This window comes from Panthera leo, chromosome F2 (assembly GCF_018350215.1).
Source record: "Panthera leo isolate Ple1 chromosome F2, P.leo_Ple1_pat1.1, whole genome shotgun sequence".
NCBI lineage: Eukaryota > Metazoa > Chordata > Mammalia > Carnivora > Felidae > Panthera > Panthera leo.
In genome coordinates, this window is record NC_056695.1 from 60690761 (window position 1) to 60703909 (window position 13149).

Sequence of the window (13149 nt, forward strand, 5' to 3'; positions counted from 1 at the left end):
AGATACCATCAACACGAGAAGCAGAATGCTTCATCCTTACTGTGCATCAGAGTCATTTGGGGTAAAAAAAGAAACCCAAATAGATGCTCAACCCCCAAGCCCCCTCCCCCAAGAGATTTAGATTCCTTTAGTGTGGTGTAGAATCCAGATACTTATTTATTTATTTATTTATTTATTTATTTATTTATTCATACATACATACATACATACATACATACTAGATTACTGGTTTATTACACAAGGATGTACCCAGGAACAGTCAGATGGAAGAGGTGCATAGGGCAAGGTATGGGGAACATGCAGGAGCTTCCATACTCTGAGTATTGCACCCTCCCCCAACCTCCACGTGTCCACCACCTGGGAAATTACCCATTTGTGTAATTTCAGTGTGCCTCACATGAGGAACCAGATTGAGAACCTCTGGTATGGGAGTCAGGCAGTTTCAGGTCCAAACAATCAATGCAGCTTCTCTCCACCTCAGATTTCTTGTGGGTAAAACAGAGTTGATACAGACTGTAAATAAATCAGTGTCTGGTACTTAGTGTATGTTCAATAGAAAGTGCATAGGTCATAATGGAATACTACGCAGCCATTAGAACTTGTATGTTGGAAGGCTGCTTAATGATCTAAGAAAATAAGTGTTTGTTCCCTTACCCCCATTCTCCACCCACCCAACTTCTGCAGGCACAGACACGGGCCCTATTTTCCTTCCTAAGGAAAACATTATGATTCAGAACTGCTTTTCTCATCCCTTCGCTGCAAACTTGTCTCTAATGAGATGTTTCCAAAAATCAAATGAGACTCTCTAAGAGAGATGCCTGAGCTTCTGAATATTTTAAAAGTTTCCCAAGTGATTCTACTATGTAGCCAGGGTTCAAGAGCACTAATGGAACAGTGCATCTCAAACTTTGGTTTGCACAAGAATCATTTGGAGATTTTATTAAAACTCAGATTTCTGGGTCTTTCCTTAGAGAGTCTGATTCAGTGGGTCTGGGGTAGGGCCCAGAATTTGCATTTTTAGCAAGCTCTCAGCTCCTCTGACCGGAGGCAGCATTAGCATCAGCTGGGAGCTCGTTAGAAATGCAAATCCTAAACCCTGCCCCAGAACTACCAATCAAAAATCTCTGGGTGTGGGGTCCAGAAACTTCTGTTTCAATAAGCTCCCCAGGTGATTCTTATGCATGCTAAAATTTAGGAACCACCCATCTAGATAAAAGCAGAATAATAGCGTAGTCCTAGAGATGGCGGTTCCAGGAACTGGGGCCATCATCAGGATTTCAAATGTTTGCTAGAGGAACCAGATTCTGAGGCCAGCACTGGAGAAACCACAGAGTAAGTGTAAGAGAGAAGTTGGTCCTCCGAGGAAACTCAGGTGCCATTAGCAAAATAAGGGGAAAGGATGTTAGGTAAAGAAAAGTAGCTATCCCCTACAAATGTGGAGGGATAGGGGGCCACAGTGTGTTTGAGAATTAAATAAAATCATGCACGCCAAAATGTTTCTCAGCACCTGGCATGTAAGTATTTAGTGAATTCTATAAATTCCTCTTTTCAAAGCAGCATGTTGTGAGCACTCAGTATAATTAGAGTAGGAAATATGACCTTTATGTTTCTGGTGTTAAAAGATGATTAAAGAAAACCGTTTGGATGATACAAACTTCAACACTTCGTGAAGCAGACAGTCTCCTTCTGGAGAAGTGCAAAATGGGGCGGAAGACAGAAGACTTGTACAGGGTAAAGAGTAAAGAACAAGGAAGAGAAAAATATCTGATTGGCTGGGGCCTCATAGTCAACTGTGTTTGGGGTGAGAAGGATCAAGGAAAGAAGTAGAGTCCAGAGTTGGCTTGGTGTCTGGGGATTGGTTGACGGGATGTACGGTGTTATGGGGTCAAGCAGAAGGTTTATAGGGACATGGAAGTTATCTGAGCTTCATTTCGCTGGGTGTGGCACCCTGGGCAGGAGCGGCTCCATCTTTGGCCTAGAAACTTATTTTAACATTGGGTTTTATGTTTAGGTCTATGATCCATCTCAAATTAATTTTTGTGTATGAAATGCAGGGTCAAATTTCTTTTTTTAATTTTTTATATGGATATATCCATTTGTTACAGCAGCCTTTAAAACTTTCCTCATTAAATTGGTTCCTATTTTCTTCTTGATACTTCTTTTTATTTTTATTTATTTTTTAATTTATTATTTTTTAAATTTACATCCAAATTAGTTAGCTTATAGTGCAACAATGATTTCAGGAGTAGATTTGTAAGTGCCTCTTACCCATTTAGCTCATCCCCCCTCCCACAACCCCTCCAGTAACCCTCTGTTTATTCTCCATATTTAAGAGTCTCTTATGTTTTGTTCCCTCCCTGTTTTTATATTGTTTTTGTTTCCCTTCCCTTGTGTTCATATTTTGTCTCTTCAAGTCCTCATATGAGTGAAGCCATATGATATTTGTTTTTCTCTGACTGATTAATTTCACTTAGCATAACACCCTCCAGTTCCATCCACATAGTTGAAAATGGCAAGATTTCATTCTTTTTGATTGCCGAGTAATACTCCATTGTGTGTGTGTGTGTGTGTGTGTGTGTGTGTGTGTGTGTGTGTATACCACATCTTTATCCATTCATCCATCGATGGACATTTGGGCTCTTTCCATACTTTGGCTGTTATTGATAGTGCTGCTATAAATATTGGGGTGCATATGTCCCTTTGAAACAGCACACCTATATCCCTTGGTTACTTAGTAGTGCAATTGCTGAGTCGTAAGGGTAGTTCTATTTTTATTGGTTCCTATTTTCCCATGTTGATTGTATACTCTTGGAGGGCTTGGACTTTAAGTCAGGTACAAAGGAATATAAGATAATTAGGATTTGGTTAGTTTCTAAATAACGAGGCAAAATGACAATAGCTTGAACAAGTGTATCAATTAGGTATTCCTAAATAACCATGCCAAAACTCACCGGTTTAAGTCAATAATTGTTTACAATTAGTGGCTATGGTTTTGTGGGTCTAGGCTGAGCTTGACTGGATACTCCTCCAGTTGTGGTAGTTGAGGCAACTCTGCTTCTCAATGAAGGTCTGTGGGTTGCCTAGGATGGCCTCCTTCCTCCTGGGATTGGAGGGAGAGGGGCAGGCTAACCAGGACTATTCTCTTGGTAAAGGAAGGTGCACAAAATGGCAAGCAGAAATGCTGAGCCTCATAGGCTCAGGCTCAGAACCAGCACACTATTCTACCCATGAAGTGGTTACACTGGCTGAGCCCAAAGTCAGAGGGTACACAGTACACTCAGCCCACGATGATGAAAAGGATATGGATAATGAAGTGAAGAACTGGGGACACATTTTCAATCTACCACAACAAAATACAAATTTATTTATCTCCTATAAGAGTCCCAAGGTAGATGGTCCAGGGCTGGTGTGATCTACAAAATTCTCAGGAACTCGGGCTGCTTCATCTTCTTCTCTGTGCATGGCCTCACTGTCAAGGTGGTTTCTTTAGCTTTCGCTGTCAGGAGGAAGGAACAAAGTAGGAAGAGAACAATGGCCTCATGCCAACTATATTTAAGGGAGGTTCCTAGAAGTTGCCACGTGACCCTTTCACAACACGTGCCCGCAGTTGGTTGTAAGGGAAACTGAAAATGTAATCTTGATTCCAGTTAGCCCCATACCCAGGTCTAACTAAGAAAACAGAGAAGAATGGATACTGGGGACCAAACAAGTAATGACTTACACATATAGCCTTGTATAAAATATGGTTCCAATAAGTATTTGTTGCTTTTAATTACAAATGTTGACATGCTATAAAACAATGGTTGGTAATTTTCCTATGGGAGAAGAGCATAGTCCTTCTCAGTAACAAAATAAGAAATATGATCAGTCGTTCAAATTTGTTTAGCATTTCAAGTGCTTTCTTCAGGTCCCATAATTACAACTGGGAACCACTTCTTGCACTAATAGCAGTATTTTCTCTCTAGATCTCTAGACTTACTGGCTTTAGTAGTATTCCAATCAAAGGATTAAAACTAATAAAGTTCAAAATCACAGTGAGGTACCACAACACACCTATTAAAATCATTAAACCAAAAAACCAAACTGTGGCAAGGATGTGGAGCTCTGTAACAGGAACTCTCATACCTTGCTGGTGGGAAAGCCAAATGGTACGGCTAGTTTGGAAAACAGTTGGGCAGTTGCTCGTAAAGTTAAACATTCACTTAAGTATTTACTGAAGATAAATAGATATATATTGTCACACTATCTTATATGCAAATATTTATAACAGCTTTATTCCTAGCACTAAAAACTGGAAACAAAGTATCTACAGGTGAGGATGAATCTTCTGTTACATCCACAGGATGGAATATTATTCATCAACAAAAAGAAATCAGTTCCTGATACAGGTAGTGACAGGAATAAATATCAAAATAATAATTGTTCTAGGTGAAAGAATCCAGAATAAAAAGGCTACAAACTTTATGATTTCATTTACATGACATTTTGGAATAAGCAAAATTATAGGGACAGGAACCAATCACTGGCTGATCATTGGGGCTGGGAGTGAGGGGAGATAAATGACAAAGGGGTACAGGAAACATTTTGGGGTGGAGGCACCTAGGTGCCTCAGTCAGTGGAACATCTAACTTCTGCTCAGGTCATGATCTCTCAGTTTGAAGTTTGAGCCCAACATACCCGCATCGGGTTCACTGCTGTCAGCCCGTCAGCGCAGAGCCCACTTCATATCCTCTTTTTTTCTTTTTTAATATGAAATTTATTGTCAAATTGGCTTCCATACAACACCCAGTGCTCATCCCAACAGGTGCCCTCCTCAGTACCCCTCACCCACCCTCCCCTCCCTCCCAACCCCATTAACCCACAGTTTGTTCTCAGTTTTTAAGAGTCTCTTATAGTTTGTCTCCCTCCCTAACTTTCCCCCCCCCTTCCCCTCCTCCGTGGTCTTCTGTTAAGTTTCTCAGGATCCACATAAAAGTGAAAACGTATGATATCTGTCTTTCTCTGTATGACTTATTTCACTTAGCATAACTCTCCAGTTCCATCCACGTTGCTACATAAGGCCATATTTCATTCTTTCTCATTGCCACGTAGTATTCCATTGGGTATATAGACCACAATTTCTTCATCCATTCATCAGTTGATGGACATTTAGGCTCTTTCCATAATTTGGCTATTGTTGAAAGTGCTGCTATAAACATTGGGGTACAAGTGCCCCTATGCGTCAGCACTCCTGTATCTCTTGGGTAAATTCCTAGCAGTGCTATTGCTAGGTCATAGGGTAGGTCTATTTTTAATTTTTTGAGGAACCTCCACACTGTTTTCCAGAGTGGCTGCACCAGTTTCCATTCCCATCTTATCCTCTGTCTTATGCTCTCTGCCCCTCCCCCGCTTGCACTCTCCCAAAAAATAAATTTAAAATAAAACCTTTTGGGGTGATGGAAAGATTATCTTATGTGGTTGTTGCAGAATTGTATTCATTGCTTACTTTCATACACCTCAGTTTGATGAATTTTACTGTGTATAAATTACATCCCCATAACCCTGACCAAAAAACATTTCTTTCACAACAAAAAATACAATTCTGATAAAACTCAGAAGGAAAAGGGGATTCTGATGTAAACAGATGTTGGAAACTCTTTTTTCACTAAGAAAATAGTGCGGTTGGTTGTTACTACAATCAAAGACTCATTTATAGCATGGAATTAAACTTAGCTGCAAAGAATTACTTTTACACTTTCACTTAATTTCAACATCTGCAACTGCCCAACATGAAGCAGATAAATCTATTTGGGAAAATGCCTCTCAGCATCATTTGATGACACTTCAGTTATATTCTGCTGGGTATTGAAGGGCTGAAAGGAAGTGTTTTTGTAAAGCAAATGACATATCCTAGAGCCACGGAAATGATATGGGGGAAATTCTGTCAGAGTAATTGTTCTGTTCTGGTAGAAGAAAAGATTAACAACCGCTCGCTCACAAATTCAAGATGCATTCTTTTGCTTTCATTACCACCTAGGCTTGCTAAATATTAGACCCAAAGATTTTCCTGAAGGAGGGCTGAGGAGACCAGAGTGAAGAAAGAGAAACTCCTGGGGGGTGGGGGGAGGATGGAAGATTAGCGGTGAAATGGGCTGAAGGTCAAGAGGGAAAAGTAGTCTCAGGGAGCAGCAACTCTTCAAAAGGCTTAGATCTAATGCTAGAGGAAGACACCTTGACCAATAAGGCAATAAAGTGTGACAGGTGGACAGACATGCTAAGTTCCATCTTAGGGTGTCTTGGAAGTTGCAGGGCTTCGTAGAAGAGGTAGTTCTAAGACTGAGACAGGAAATGCAGCTGGAGTAGTTGTGCAGGGCATTGAAGCACAGAAGGCTTCAGAGTAGAATGTTATGTAGAGCTGGGGTTTAGAGAACAAATGGAGGGTGGTTATGGAGGAGGCTGGTATGTTTGAGCAGGTAGGCAGGAGTCTGCTCTGTGAGTCTTTGTAGGTCTTGACCTCCATTTGACCCTGTAGGCAATGCAGAACCACTGTGGAAAGTAATGCGATAACATTTGGATTTTGAATCAGTTGCTTTGCTAACTCTGAGGAGTGTGGGAGGACATGTAGGGGTAAGGGTAGGGAGTGAACCCTGGAGATTGAAACAGGGTGATATCGAAAAAACCCACCAGACGCCAAATAGAAGCGAGGCAAGATTCACGGCTGGGCCAAACCTGATCTCCTGATCTTCTGATCTTAAGGAGAAAAGTGCAGAGAATGGTCCCTAACAAAGGCAGCAATGGGCTTATATGGATTTTAGCAAGTCCGAACACATCATTATTTGGTTAACCAATTACAATCTACAGCATTTCATGGTAGCCAAATATAGTGTGATACACAGACATTAGTTTTGGCGGGAACCTATAAATTTTAAAGGTCTTTGTCCTAACAGGATTTAAAATGACCAATCAGAGTTAGACACCTGAGATGCTGTAGGGCAGTGAGTACATGGCTTTTTACACGTTGGTCTTGCCTAGGCCAGATCTTGGTAGAGAGGGTGGGGGAGCGTTTTGCATCCTAAGTTATCTATTTAGTAAGCAGGGGAGGTCACAGAAGTGAGATAGGGTGGTTACTAATTACTGATAACTTTAATAGGGAACTACATAAGCCTTTTATCTCAACTATTCATGAAAGGTGAGTTTAAGCTGAACTTACATACAATAAGCTTTCTGATATCTTATAAGTTGGCCTATTACAGAGATGGGTAACCCATTTAGATTTGTGGTTGTCTGCGTGAGAGATCATGGTGGCCTGAAATGAGAGGCAGTAGCCATGGAAATGGGTTAGGAGGGGGACAGGTTATTTTTTTCTTTTTAAAGCTTATTTATTTTGAGAGAGAGAATGAATCCCAAGCAGGCTCTGTGCTGTCAGTGTGGAGCTCAAACTTCCGAACTGTGAGATCATGATTTGAGCTGAAACCAAGAGTTGGGTGGTTAACCAACTGAGCCACCCAGGTACCCCTGGAGAGGGACAGTTTTGAGAACTATGTAGTATCTCTTTCAGAGTGAGGTTCTTCAGAAGATGTGGAACCATAAATAAGGTTCAGTTTTTTTGAAAACCTGACTTAAAAGCTCTATTATCAGCTGGTTCCAGCTTACTTCTGTAACTCCTTCCACTCCTTTGCATCGTGCCTCACATATTCTTTTTTTTTTTTTTAATTTTTTTTTAATGTTTATTTATTTTTGAGACAGAGAGAGACAAGGCATGAATAGGGGAGGGTCAGAGAGAGGGAGACACAGAATCTGAAACAGGCTCCAGGCTCTGAGCTGTCAGCACAGAGCCCGACGCGGGGCTCGAACTCACGGACCGCGAGATCGTGACCTGAGCCGAAGTCGGCCGCTTAACCGACTGAGCCACCCAGGCGCCCCATGCCTCACATATTCTTATTGGCTTTATTCTCAGGCAGGATCTTTAGACAAGGCCAGAAAAATGGCCCACTGCTTTTAGGCTTATGGGGAAAAGATCTGGAGTTGAGAATGCCGGCCAGTCCTTTGTCACGTGCCACTTCTGGGGCTGGGTCACAGTGAGGGTGTGTGAATATATTTCTAACAGAGAGGAGAGGTGTTATCAGGTGAAGGATGAAAGAGTGGAGGAAGGAAAACACAAATTACAAAAAGGCACCCATGATATGTTCCAAATTCCAGAATAGGTGGGGTTTTGGACTGGAATAAAATATAGCTTCCTGTTACTGCAAAGTTAAAGAGATGACTGGGCTACCTGGTTTGGAATCCCAAGGTACTGTTTCCTTTGGTGCCATCTGATGGCATATGTCTGCTCTTAGTATCAGGACAATTATTTAGCCTCTGAACTGGTCTACTTTTACCCGGGACAAATGTTAAACTTGACCAATATTAGGATAATGGGGGTGAACCAGGATGATCCCAACAGCTGAATACATGATCCCCTTAATTCTGGGTCCTGTGCGTGGCTGGGATTTCCAGGAATCTCCTGGTTAGTTGATGTTTTGCTTCCTTTGGACTGATTCTGAAACATGGAGCCGGAGTCCTGCAGATCCAACAGCCTCTGCCTTGTCACCTGAGATGGTGTGGCCATCTATCCCTGACCTTGTCCTACTTTACCTTCCCCTCTATTTCTCCATCACCACTCAGAACATATGAACACTAGCCTGACCCCTTTCAGGGTGGGTAGAAGGCAGGGCCCAATGACCGTTTGCATTGTATCTAAACTGTCATCATCAGGCTTGTGTTTTGCTATATTGTGTTGATACTCAAAAAAAATAGCAAAAAAAATTAAATGATGGCAAAAATCATCTTGATTATTTGTAGGTCTCTGTCTCTTGAATGCTCAGATATATATATATATATATATATATATATATATATATATATATATATATATATATATATCTTCTTTAGTTCCTGCCATATAATATTGGTGCCATTTTCTCCCGCTAGACTTTGGACACCTTGAGAACTAAGGTCCTATCTTATTTACTTTAGTGTCATCATTTTTTATTACAATGCTTGGGCCTTGTCAAGCATTTCTTCAATTAAACTGAAGTTTAACACCAAGTTAATAATTGTGCTATTAAATTCAGCAACAGAGTGAAACTGAGACATTATTTCAATGGGTGATCTATCCACATTTATTTGTGTCCTCAATATAGATTCAGTAGTAGTGGCCATAATACATTGTTTGATCATGACACTATTTAATCCACTGCTCTTTTTGGTAAGGCTCACAATAGATAAACATGGTCACGTCAATCCTGGCGAGGGCATGGAATTTACTTTCAATAGTATTTAGCTTCTGATGAGTAAAGCAAGCCAAATGAGATAAATTCTGATTTATCAGTTGGTCTCACAGCCAAAACTCCATTGTCCTTGTAACAGTTTTCACAGTGTTAGCAGTGGTGATGTGCTGGCACATGTTTAACAATTCTTCTGAAGGAAGAAGGAAAAACAAAGGCCTGATTAGTAGGGCTTGTCAATTTTTGTGGTATGAATATTTCCACCATGGCTGATTCCAAGCTACCAATGTGATATCCCCAAACAGGGAGCTGGGAAGAGGGGCAGGCTGGAGAGGGGAAGTGCCAGCACACCACTGATTTGCCCAGTGCAGGGCTGAGCCGTGCTGTAGCTGAGGTCTCCTTTTGGTGGTCCTCTCTGCAGCAGGTATTTATCAAGAGCCTACTAGACTGATGTTTGGGGTACACTTGAGAATAAAAAAGACAAACACTCATACTGCTCTTAAATTCTTCTGAGGAGGTGGAGATTGAAGATGAACAGTAAACATTTAGCACATAAGTTCTATGATTTACTAAAAGTTAAGTGCTATGAAAAAGGCTACATGGGCAAGGGTGGTTGAGAATATGGGTGATGTTGGAATTTTTTTTTTTTTTTTAAATTTTAGAGAGAGGGTGTGAGCAGGGGAGAGGGGCAGAGAGAGAGAGAGAATCAGTTCCACACCCAGTGCAGAGCCTGACATGGGGTTTGAACCCGGGATCCTGGGATCATGACCTGAGCTGAAATCAAGAGTCAGATGCTCAACCAATTGAGCCACCCGGGTGCCCCCAGAGAGTAATTTTAAATGGACTGGTCAAAGTGGACCGTTCTAGAAGATGACATTTGAGCAGAGATTTGAAGGACCTATAAGGCAGGAGTAGGAGTGCTCTAGGCAGAGGGGAGACTGGACAGCCAGTACAAAGACTCTGAGGTGGAGGCTGCATGACCTATTCAAGGAACAGCAGGGAGATCAGTGTGGCTAAATGAGAGCGAGTGGAAAGGTCGGGGGAAGGGAGACTGATCCTAGGTAGAGGGAGAACTCACTGGACAGAGTGTTGGCATAAGAAGACCTAGAATATTTCGGGGACTCTGGACTTTACTCAAAGAGGCACTGCAGGCAGAGCAGAAAGTAACATCTTTTGATGTAGGTGTTAAAAGCATCACCCTGGCTTCCATGTTGAGAATAGACTTTCACTGGGAGACCAGTTTAGATGTGGTGAGAAATAGCCTTATCCTGGGTGGATGCTAAAGTTAGGGCCGAGGATATTTGCTTGCCAACTGGATGTAGGTTTACATTAGTTAGAGTTGCCATAAAAAGGTAAATACTACAAACTGGGTGGTGTAAAATGACAAAAATTTGTCTCCCAGTTCTAGAGGCTTGAAGTCTGAAATCAAAGTGTTGACAGGGTCATACTCCCTCTGAAAGGCATAGGGGACAATCCTTCCTTGTCTCTTCTTGATTTCTGGTTGCGAGACAGCTGTCCTTGGCACTCCTTGGCCGGCAGCTGTGGCCCTCTATTATGTGGTGCTCTTCATCTGTGCTTGTGTTTCCTTTCCGTCTCTACGGGCACAAGTCATCTTGGGTTAAGGGCCCTCCCTATTGAGACACGACATCCTCTTAATGAGTTACATCTCCAACAAGCTTATTTCCAAATAATCTCACATGTTGAGGTATTGGGGATAGGACTTCAATATCTTTGGGGACAATCTTTTGGAAAAATGCAGCCCATAACAGAGTCATTTTGGGACAATGCAACCCATAACAGAGTGGAAGGAAAAGAGTGGAGTTAAAGATGCCTTGGGTTTTTAGCCAGAGCAAATTGGAAGGATGCAGTTGCCATGAGGCAAAATGGAGAGCGTTGTGGATGGGGCAAGTGTTGGGTAGAAGATCAGAATTTCCAAGGTATTCCACGTCCTATCCACAGAGTCAATCAGCTTATTGTCTCACAACTGAAAAGGGAGGAAAACAAAATTCTTTCAGAATTCTACAGATCATGGTGAAAAAACCCTGAGGGTAACTGTTCTCCTAAGAGAATCAAATTACATATTCTGAAAACAGTTATCCAGCCTCCTGAATAAAAACTCTTAAATTATTTAAATTAATGGGAATTTCTAAATATTGCATTTCACTTTTGTCAGAAACATTTTTTGGCAAATTCACTTTTAGTACAACAGATAGATTAGGCACTAGGGAGGAAAAGCTCTTTGAATCTGTAACAGCCTTCTGAATTCTTTAGAAAGGCAGAGATGACTCTTAGGGGATGAGTCTAAGTAAACATTTACCTCATTATGTAAATTAGGTGTGGGCTCCAAAGCCATTATAATATTTCAGTTGAGAGTTACTAAATGTTCCTAGCTTCGAATCAGATCCAAACATTTTCATCTTTCTTTGCTCACCTTGGCAAATTCCTAGTGTTTTAGAGGTTATCTGATTGTACAAACTGAAACCAGTTCACATGGATGTACACTAGATAAGGCGGGGGGGGGGGGGGGGAGATTCAAAAGGAGGACACAGGAATATGCCCTAAAGTCCTAGGGAGGGGAATAAAGCTGAGTTTTGTGAAGAATCAGAAACTGGAAATACAGGAATCAGGAATTGGAAATGCAGACCTAAGGTAGCTACTCTTTCCAGCTCTATATCTCTTTCTCCAGGGTTGCAAGGTTCTTTTGTCTGTGTATTTTTTTTATGCATATTTACTTCATTTCTACCCCCCTCCCCCCCTCGGCCAGTTGCCCCTGCCCTGTTTGCCCATGCCACCTCCCCCATCATTCAAGGGTGCCCTTAGCCTCAGATTTTATATCCCGTTACAAAGCCAGGGCTGACTGTTCCTGAATCTATTCTCTCCAAAACCTGAATACTAATTCCTGCAAGTGGGAATCTGATTGGCCCAGGGTCTGAAATTTTTCACCCATGTTTTAAACAGCTGCATAAGAGGGAAATGATCATATCCACTCATTAAACAAATGCTCATTGAGAGCTTACCATGTGCCACTTGGTCTTGTAGGTTATAGATACTTCAGGGAACAAAGTTTTCACACCAGGGAGCTTAAAACCCACTGATGTTGTGGAAAAGTGTCTATGTTCTGCACTGTATACATATGCACGGAATGAGCTGGTGTTAGAGAAAGGTAGGCAGACATACTAAAAGGAATACTGTATCTCATTTTGGGATCTGCCAAAATGACAGATGTCCTATCTCTCTGGACTAGATTATCCCTAATTCTCGCTTGCAGTCATAGTAAAGGGCTTCACTTTCCCTTTATTCCCTATCGAAAGCCAAGCACCACACTGTTTTTATCTCTTTACCAGAAGGTGACACTTTTTAATCATTCACCCAGTTCTGCCCCAGGCTGATAAAGTGTTCTTTGTGATGAGGCAGGGTACAGGGTGGGGAGAGTGTGTACGTGTGTTTCAGTCCACAGTCAGGCCTCTGTTCAGGCAACCTGGTGATCCCTCAAATGATCAAAACCATAATGGTTGACTTTTTTTTTTTTTTTTTTTTGTAGGTCTACAGTGTTACTTTGCAGCGGTCTAAGCCCTTTACATCCGTTATCTTATATAATTGTTACAATTGCATGGAATAAGGTCCTTATTTTACAGACGAGGAAACTTAGCAAAGAAGTTAAGTGACTTGTTCAGGGTCTCTCAGCTAGCAAGTGGTGAACTAGGATTTGAACCTAGAGTCTATGGAACAATCACTAAGTTACATGCTCTCTAAGGCACTCCTGGTGATGGTGACTGGTTGGGCCTTTGAACTACTTTCCTGGGGCAGGAGTGATATGTCCATGGAGATTCTGAGTTGCAAGTTTCATCAGAGTGGCATGCACTCTGATTTATAGAAATATATATTTCAGGTGAATAAACAAGAT

General features: G+C 41.5%; 1 long non-coding RNA gene across 1 annotated transcript in view; it reads right to left on the reverse strand.

The window, feature by feature from the left end:
- Positions 1-3409: 3409 nt before the first annotated feature.
- The window catches only part of LOC122211273, a 34648-nt gene continuing 24908 nt past the window's right edge, over positions 3410-13149 (reverse strand). Inside the window, exon 4 of the long non-coding RNA XR_006198584.1 lies at positions 3410-3496. This is a non-coding gene — a long non-coding RNA (uncharacterized LOC122211273). The remainder of the gene's footprint in view (positions 3497-13149) is intronic.